A 9,422-nucleotide genomic window follows, 5' to 3' on the forward strand; every position below is an offset into this window, starting at 1 on the left:
TCTGCAGCTTTCTTATTGAGGGGACAATCCTTTGCGAGGTGCCCCACTTTGTGGCAACGCCTGCACCGATATGGTACGCCTTCATAATCCAACAGTTGAACACGAATACACCTGCCCCATTGAAGCGTGATCTGTTCCTCGAGTCCCTCTCGAGTGTCCAAATGAACCAAAATCCGAGCCAGTGTACGATGCCCAGATTCCACATAGGTGCGATCATAGTCCAAGTATGTCCCTAGGGCATTCCCAACCCTAATGAAAACTTCCTCGTCCCAGAATGGAATTGGAAGGCCAGGGAGTCTCACCCAGATTGGACCGGCACCTAGCTGTTCTCGATCTGGATCAAAGAGAGGGTTCCATCGCTTGAGAAGAACAGGGGCCATTTCGATGTGCCAATATCGACCCAGAACAAGTTCTGTTTGGCTGACCTTGGAGAATTTAAGAGAGAACCATCCTCTGGGGAGGACATGGACTTCTGGTAGATCAAAAAGTACTCCACCCCAGATCTCCTTAACCCAAAGATTAAGTCTCTGCCTCGAGTATGATCGACCCCTGACGTGCCCAACCAACACAGTGTTTGCAATATCCATATATTCTGCAAGCGGTTTTGCTTCGTCAAATTTGATGGAGATATCTCTTGCCGTCGATCTAATGCACTTAACCTTCTTAGATCCAGAGCGAGGGGCCGAAGGATGATCAACCAGAGGGTTTGTGATGCCCTCCCGGGGAGACGGGTTAGTGGGAATGGAGGATACCGCCGGCGTCTCAAAGCATCCCGATGGGCGAATACCAGAGGCCGATGCGAATGTAGCAGGTGTAGAGATCGGCGGAGGGGGGATCACCGATGGAATAGTGGACAGAGGATCAAATGAAGGTGATGGCGGAGTGTTTGAGGCCAGAAATTGTAGTGCCCCAGGCGAGAGCGGAGGGACCTCAAACGGCGGAGATACAGGAGGGTGAACGACAGTAGAGAGAGGTGCAGATGCAGGTGTAGATTGATGCGGCTGGGCAGATGAGGAAGCGGAATGGGGGTTTAGTGAGCGAGAGATAAAATGCGGAGTCCCAAATATGACGTTCTCCGGTGTGGGATCCGCCGAATAATCAACCTCTTCATACTCCCAACGATCCATAACTGAATAATGTCGGTGACAGAAAGGGACAGGCGAGAAATTCGATAGTGTAGCTGTAGCAGTGGCGAAAGCTGAGTCCGTGACCGTAACCGTCCAGGAGCTGTCGAGTAGCTGTCGGTGCTTCCGCCCTGTGGAACCGTCTGTGCAGATGCCCTACGAACCCTAGAATATGCCTGTAAACCCTAGCCTTGTCCCTTGCGCGTGCCCATCTTCCAATATCCCTGTCCAGACTAACCAATTTTCCAAAGAGAGGGTCGAGAGACAACTTGAATTGAACCCCAATGACTTTTTATTAAGTGCAAAGAAATTCCAACAGAGCCTTGTTCAATACATCAGATAATCGTTACCTCATCCAAGTAAATTTAATATCTATATTATTGTCTTAGATAGATGGCTAGTACATAAGTTGGCCATGTATTTAAATGAATTGAAGTACATCAATAGAATGGTTGGTACTTCAATCATTGTAAACACAAAATTTATTTACTAGTATGAAGCAAATGTGTCTTCAATGGATCAGCGGGAGATATAGCTCAGAATGGATGGTTGTAATGGAACTCAATCTAGAAGATTTTGATGAAGACTCAAGCTCAGAATGGGTGGTTGTAATGGAGCTCAATCTAGAAGATTTTGATGAAGACTCAACTAGACAAAAGATAAGACAAACACTCGTTAAGGGAAGGTGTTGGAGATATTAACTCTTATTTGTGTTGTGCTTATTCTATGATATTAATCATTGTATAATAATTTTCAATTAGTTAAACTTAGTTCCTAGTTTTAATGTATAATTGAGATGTTATCTAAAATACCTAGCCAGCAAAGTCAATCTAAAAAAAAATTATTTGATGTGCAATTATTTCAATTATACAATCATGTGCGAAATTGTGAATTTTTTCTTATTTAAATTAATTTATATTAAATAAACAACATACAAATGATGATTCAATGCATGATAAATCCAAATATATTTATCTTTTTCCAATGTATTTATTATTATAATTGATAATCCAAATATACTTATCCTTTTCTGCTTTATTTATTATAATAACCAGCGTCAAATAGTTAGATTTTTAAATAAATTTAACTCTTAAAATAAACCATATAGCACAACCCATAGATGATGGGCTTTGCTAAGACATGCTAAAAAAATATAGCTTGGAGTTGGTGTGAGCCAAGTCGCATGTGATCCTCGGGCAACTTTGATGGATTAAATGTCCTTGGATAGTCAAGTGACTTTGACGATGATGAACCTCATTAGTAGGTTCAAAACTCAAACCATACATATATGATTTATCAACAAACTTCTTTAAAAAAAAAAGATTAGATACCTACTTCGGGGTTTCTCAAACTACAAATCAACCATTGAAGATAATAAACAATTTGAGAAAAAAAAAAAAAACTAAATTTTAAATCATGATATAAATTTTTTGCACTAAATTTTAAATCGTGATACAATTTTTTTGGTGTATAATAATTATTATATAAATTATGTGATATGGAGAAAATGGCAATTTTTTGCACTAAATTTTAAATCACGATATAAATTTTTTGCGGGTATAATAATTGCAACTTACAAGTATAGTAGTTATTAAATGGTGTATTTATAAAATATTTATTACAAATGTACTGTCCAATACAACAACCAGAGTGTAGTGTCAGATACCATTTTTTAATTAAAAAATCTAAAATATTATAATATACTTATGCCATGATATGATTTTGAGTCATTTCTTTGTACCATAATAATACTAAATATAGCGACAATTATAATAATATTACATAAATTACGTACGTAAAGATACAGAGAAGGAAAATTTGCAAGCCATTTGAAGAACATTAACTATTACAGCTGTCATTATTTTGGCCGGTATTCACTTAATTTCCATAATACATAAGAGTTGCGAAGGAAAAACCATCGACGGCTGCTATAGATAGAAATCAATCGCAAGTGTTTACAAAACATATGGCTCTGAGTGGGACAATATCGTGATTCATGCCTGTTGGTGTTTTTCCACGGCCTGTGAAAATACTATATTCCACCCTTACACGTCAAATAATTCGCTTACAGGCTCTATAGCCAACGCGATCAGAGGAGCTGAGATTTGAAAGAGGAGAAGCAACACAAATACAAGAAGGTTTAACAATATCAAAGCCAAAGACGCGATGGCAAGTCCGGATCCACCGTTAACCAACATGTTCTGCAGGCATCCGAGGAAGTCACGAATATCTGAAGTATATTCAACGGAGCACTCCTCCTACAGTGCTGCGGAGGGGCGTATTCTCTTTCATTCATTCTCAGCTCCTCCATTAGTTTTCTTTAACACTATCATCTCTGCCTCCGCTATGCCTGGATCACCTGCAAAAGCACTTCTTTCCAAAAATAACGTCAAAATACAATTTAGAATTGATACCGGCAAAGGGTTTACAGTTAGGGTTTACTTTTTTCAGTTTATTTTTTGAGTTGACATCATAGTAAGTCATATAGTTAATGGTATTTAGTCTATTCTTTGGCCTAGATCATAGCGATCTATATACTCAATGGGATTAATCTATTTACTCAATGGGATTAATCTATTTCTTGAGCCTAGATTATGGCAGGTCGAGATTATAGCAGGCCATATACTCAATAGAATTTAGTCTACTTCCTGAACTAAAATCATAACAGGCCATATACTTGATGAGATTTAGTCTAAATCATATACTCAATAAAATTTAGTCTATTTCTTGAACTAAAATCATAACAAGCCATATACTTGATGAGATTTAGTCTAAGTCATATACTCAATAAAATTTAATCTACTTCTTAAACTAAAATCATAACAGGCCAAGCCATATACTTGATAAGATTTATACTTGATGAGATTTAGTATATTCTGTAATCCACAATCCAAAAAAATACATATGCTCAATAAAATTTAGTCTACTCCTTAAACTTAAATCATAGCAAGCCATGAACTACAGTGTCATTGATTTCACCCAACAAAACTTACTTTTAATAGCAAGCCATGAACTACAGTGTCATTGATTTCACCCAACAAAACTTTCTTTTAATAGCAAGCCATGAACTACGGTCTCATTGCTTTCACCCAACAAAACTTAGGGCGCAATTGTTATTGTGCCGAGACGGAAATGTTAAAAGACATATCTAGAGGCGGCTACCTGAATCTGGCAAGAAGACAATACGCCGAGGGCATGGAGTGTACAGAATTGGGGAAGTTGAATTTGGCTTTGGGGCCTCTTAAGCAATAAATGCGGCATCGTAGCTCGGCCGTTTTGTAGAGCGAAAAATGGAGGAGTTGAGGTCAGAAATCGAGATGGCGAAAAGCAGATCGCAGATTAGGAGCCGAAAATGGTGGAGTTTGGTGATCCGAAATCACAACGATTGTAGACATGACTCGATTTCTACAAAACGGCCCAGCTACAATGCCTCAGTTATCGGCTTTAGGGACCCCAACGCCAAATTCAACTTCCCCGATTCTGCACCCTCCAGTCCGTCGGCGTTTCCTCTTGCCCTGCCAGATTCAGCTCGCCGTCGCTGGGCGAAATCCCTTGGGACTTTGCCCTCTCCACACAATAACAATTACGCTGCACGCGCAAGAGAAAACAGCCTATGAAGTGAATGCGATGAAGAAGAATATATTTATAAGCGCTACTTTCCTAAACGATGGGGGTCCACCGGCTTTGGTCGGTTCACTCTGCATTTGGTTTCTGTTGTCTTTAAAGTGTGACGTTATCTTTGGGTTTGGGACCGGGCAGTGCAGTGCGTCAGTCGTGACGTTCGATACTGTGTTGGTACATAAAACCCAGGGTGATAAAACCCGTTCGATACGGGTGATAAAAGAATAACCCAAGGTAAAAATTAATGGACGGACTTTGTCGGTTCCCTATGCATTGGCTTTTCGTAATCTTTAAAGTGTGATGTTATCTTTGGGTATGGGCCGTGCAGTGCGGTGCGTCAGTGTTGGTACGAAATGGAAATAATAAAAAATTGAAATGGAAATAATAGAAAAATGAAAAAGAAAAGGAAATAAATCTAACAATATAACTAAGTTACTGAAGAGGCCTATAATTAGATCTCAAACAATCACTTTACAAATAAATAAATTTAAATGATAATAAAAATGAATTCCTAATTAAACTATGGATAAACAGCAAATTTTTTTTTGATAAAAACAAACTAATATACAAGTCAAAACAAAACTAAATGCTTAATACCATGTTTAATAAGATAATTTCTAATTATAAAATATTATATATATTGTTATACTACACTAATAAAAATGCCACAATAATAAAATGGTCATATGAATAATATTATTTAAAATTGGGGAAAAAGAAACACATAATTAAATATAGTTGTATATAATTCTTTAGAAAGTAAGAAAATTATTCTTATTATATTATTTTTAAATATTATATTTAAAAAAATGTTGGGGCCTCAAACAATGGTTTTTTTTTATTTTGATTAGTTAGGTTAAAGAACAAAAACCTTCTTCATAAAAAAATCTAACTGTAATACTTAATTCACCTACTGCGATTTTAGTATTCATTTGTTTACTACTTATGTGGTTGAAGGTTGAATCCTTATTAATTGTTTATAGGTGATTTCTATTTCCTCATAATCTTCGTGCTTTTAACCTTTTTCATCATGCCATAATCTTCTTGCTTTTAACATTCTTCATTATGCCTTGTACTTTCTTTTTTTTAGTCTTTTCAAATTAGTTTTAATGGAATTACATTTATTGTTATCCTCTTTGATGGGAAGGTTTAATAGTCTTTTTTAATTTTATCTTAAGAAACTTAAAAAGTGATTGTACTATTTTAAGTTTTGGAAATTTTGGATTTGGAAATATGAAAAACTAGAAAATGAGATATCCATAAAGTTTTATAAAATGATTTTATAGAAATTCCTAGATCAACATGAGTTAGGTAGACCAACATGTCCAATAGAAGATGCGATTTTAGATAGAAGTTGTTACATGCCAACTAAAATGTAATTGTACCAACATGTCCAATAGAAGATGTGATTTTACATGGAAGTTGTCACATGCTAAGTGAAATGTAATTGTACGATAGCGACACAAGGGAGAAGGGCTTCCACATGCCATCCATGTGTTAATGGTAATGTTGCTAACATGACATAAGTCAATGAAATTTTTGAAGGGGATAACTTTGCGTCCAAAGCTTAGGTTTGAATGAAATATATATCCTTAGAAAGCTCTTGACAAGTAGAAGACGATGCTAATTTCAAAAAGAAAAATGAAGATGTTGAATGAAGAAAAATTATGATAGTCATGTCTCCTTACAGTAGACTAAAGGGTTAGGATTCAACTTTCAACCAACTAAGTAATCAGAAATAAATACTAAACATGTTTTAAACATGAGTTATTTAGAAATTAATACTTTTTGTTTAACTTAAATACAACTTAATTAAACTAAAAATAATAAAGATAGAATTAATCAAAAAAATAAAACAAATAATGAAACGTTGTATTGTTGAATGCCATCATGAAAAATTAAGAAATATAATTAACTAATATTATTTATATTAACCCCCTCCCTCTCTCTCGATATATATATATATATATATATATATATACTATAATATTGTTTTAATATAATAATAAATAATATCTTAAATTGAAAATATAATGGAAAAACTAGAATTCATGAAAATGGAAATAATAGAAAAATGAAAAAAAAGAAATAAATCTAAAAACAAAAAATTAGTAAGTAATATAAATGAAAGTTATTAAAGAGCCCATAATAAGACCTCAAACAATCACTTTACAAATAAATAAATTTAAATAATTAAAAAAAAAAAATGAAATCCTAATACTAAACAACAACAAAAAATTGGTCAAAAACAAACTAATATGAAGTCAAAACAAAACTAAATGCTTAATACCATGTTTAATAAGGTAATTTATAATTATAAAATATTATATATATTGTTGTACTACATTAATAAAAATATCACAATACTAAAATGGTCATATGCATAATATTAATAAAAATGTCACAATAATAAAATGGTCATATGCATAATATTATTTGAAATTAGGCAAAATGAAATGCATAATTAAATATAGTTGTATATAATTTTTTAGAGAGTAAGAAAATTATTCTTATTATATTATTCTGAAATATTTTTGTAGCCTCAAACAATGGGTTTTTATTTTGATTAGTTACGTTAAAGAACAAAAACCTTCTCCATCAAAAAATTCATTTGTCTACTACTTAAGTGGTTGAAGGTTAAATCCTTATTAATTGTTTATAGGTGATTTCTATTTCTTCATAATCTTCGTGCTTTTAAAATTCTTCATTATGCCATAATCTTCATGCTTTTAACATTCTTCATTATGCCTTGTACTTTCTTTTTTTAGTCCTTTCAAATTAGTTTTAATGGAATTACATTTATTGTTATCCTCTTTGATGGGAAGGTTTAATAGTCTTTTTAATTTTATATGAGGAAATTTAAAAAGTGATTGTACCACTTTAAGTTTTGGAAATTTTGGATTTGGAAAAATAGAAAACTACAAAATGAAATATCCATAAAGTTTTATAAAAGGATTTGATAGAAATTCCTAGATCAACATGAGTTAGGTAGATCAACATGTCCAATAGATGATGCGATTTTATATGGAAGTTGTTACATGCCAACTAAAATGTAATTGTACCAGCATGTCCAATAGAAGATGCGATTTTAGATGGAAGTTGTAACATGCTAATTAAAATGTAATTGTACGATAGTGACACAAGGGAGAAGGGCTTCCACACGCCATCCATGTGTTAATGGTAATGTTGCTAACATGACATAAGCCAATGAAATTTTTGAAGGGGATAACTTTGTGTCCAAAGCTCAGGTTTGAATGAAATATATATCCTTAGAAAGCTCTTGACAAGTAGAAGACGATGCTAATCTCAAAAAGAAAAATGAAGATGTTGAATGAAGAAAAATTATGATAGTCATGTCTCCTTACAGTAGACTAAAGGGTTAGGATTCAACTTTCAACCAAGTAATCAGAAATAAATACTAAACATGTTTTAAACATGAGTTATTTAGTAATTAATAATTTTTGTTTAACTTAATTAATTAAACTAAAAATAATAAAGATAGAATTAATCACAAAAATAAAACAAATAATGAAATGTTGTATTGTGGAATGCCATCATGAAAAATTAAGAAACATAATTAATTAATATTATTTATATTAACTTTTCTCTCTATATATAATTTACTATAATTTGTTTTTAATATAATAATAAATTATCTTAAATTGAAAATATAATGGAAAAACTAGAATTCATGAAAATGGAAATAATAGAAAAATGAAAAAAAGGGAAATAAATCTAAAAACAAAAAATTAGTAAGTAATATAAATGGAAGTTACTAAAGAGCCCATAATAAGACCTCAAACAATCACTTTACAAATAAATAAATTTAAATAATAATAAAAAAATAACAAAAAATGAATTCCTAATATTAAACTATGGATAAGCATCAAAACAAATTGATCAAAAAACAAACTAATATGCAAGTCAAAGCAAAACTAAAAGCTTCATACCATATTTAATAAGGTAATTTCTAATTATAAAATATTATATATATTGTTGTACTACACTAATAAAAATGTCACAATAATAAAATGGTCATATGCATAATATTATTTGAAATTGGGAAAACTGAAATGCATAATTAAATATAGTTGTATATAATTTTTTTTTAGAAAGTAAGAAAATTATTCTTATTATATTATTTTTAAATATTATATTTAAAAATATGTTGGGGCCTCAAACAATGGTTTTTTATTTAGATTAGTTAGGTTAAAGAACAAAAACCTTCTCCATCAAAAAATCTAACTGTAATACTTAATTCACTACTACTGTGATTTTAGTATTCATTTGTTTACTACTTATGTGGTTGAAGGTTGAATCCTTATTAATTGTTTATAGGTGATTTCTATTTCCTCATAATCTTCGTGCTTTTAACATTCTTCATCATGTCATAATCTTCTTGCTTTTAACATTCTTCATTATGCCTTGTACTTTCTTTTTTTTAGTCTTTTCAAATTAGTTTTAATGGAATTACATTTATTGTTATCCTTGGGAAGGTTTAATAGTCTTTTTTAATTTTATCTTAAGAAACTTAAAAAGTGATTGTACCATTTTAAGTTTTGGAAATTTTGGATTTGGAAAAATGAAAAACTAGAAAATGAGATATCCATAAAGTTTTATAAAAGGATTTTATAGAAATTCCTAGATCAACATGAGTTAGTTAGACCCACATGTCCA

At 32.3% G+C, this 9,422-nt stretch overlaps 1 long non-coding RNA gene across 1 annotated transcript; it reads right to left on the minus strand.

Annotated features, from left to right (window-relative positions):
* Positions 1-2,977: 2,977 nt before the first annotated feature.
* Positions 2,978-4,720, minus strand: LOC149179301 (uncharacterized). Its single transcript, XR_016258911.1, has 2 exons — positions 4,118-4,720; positions 2,978-3,494 (listed from the first exon to the last, which is right to left on the minus strand). It is a non-coding gene; the product is annotated as an uncharacterized LOC149179301 (long non-coding RNA).
* Between the last annotated feature and the right edge of the window lie 4,702 nt (positions 4,721-9,422).

This window comes from Pinus tabuliformis, chromosome 4_1 (assembly GCF_031772625.1).
Source record: "Pinus tabuliformis cultivar Carrire ecotype Pingquan chromosome 4_1, CPIR1, whole genome shotgun sequence".
Classification (NCBI taxonomy): domain Eukaryota; kingdom Viridiplantae; phylum Streptophyta; class Pinopsida; order Pinales; family Pinaceae; genus Pinus; species Pinus tabuliformis.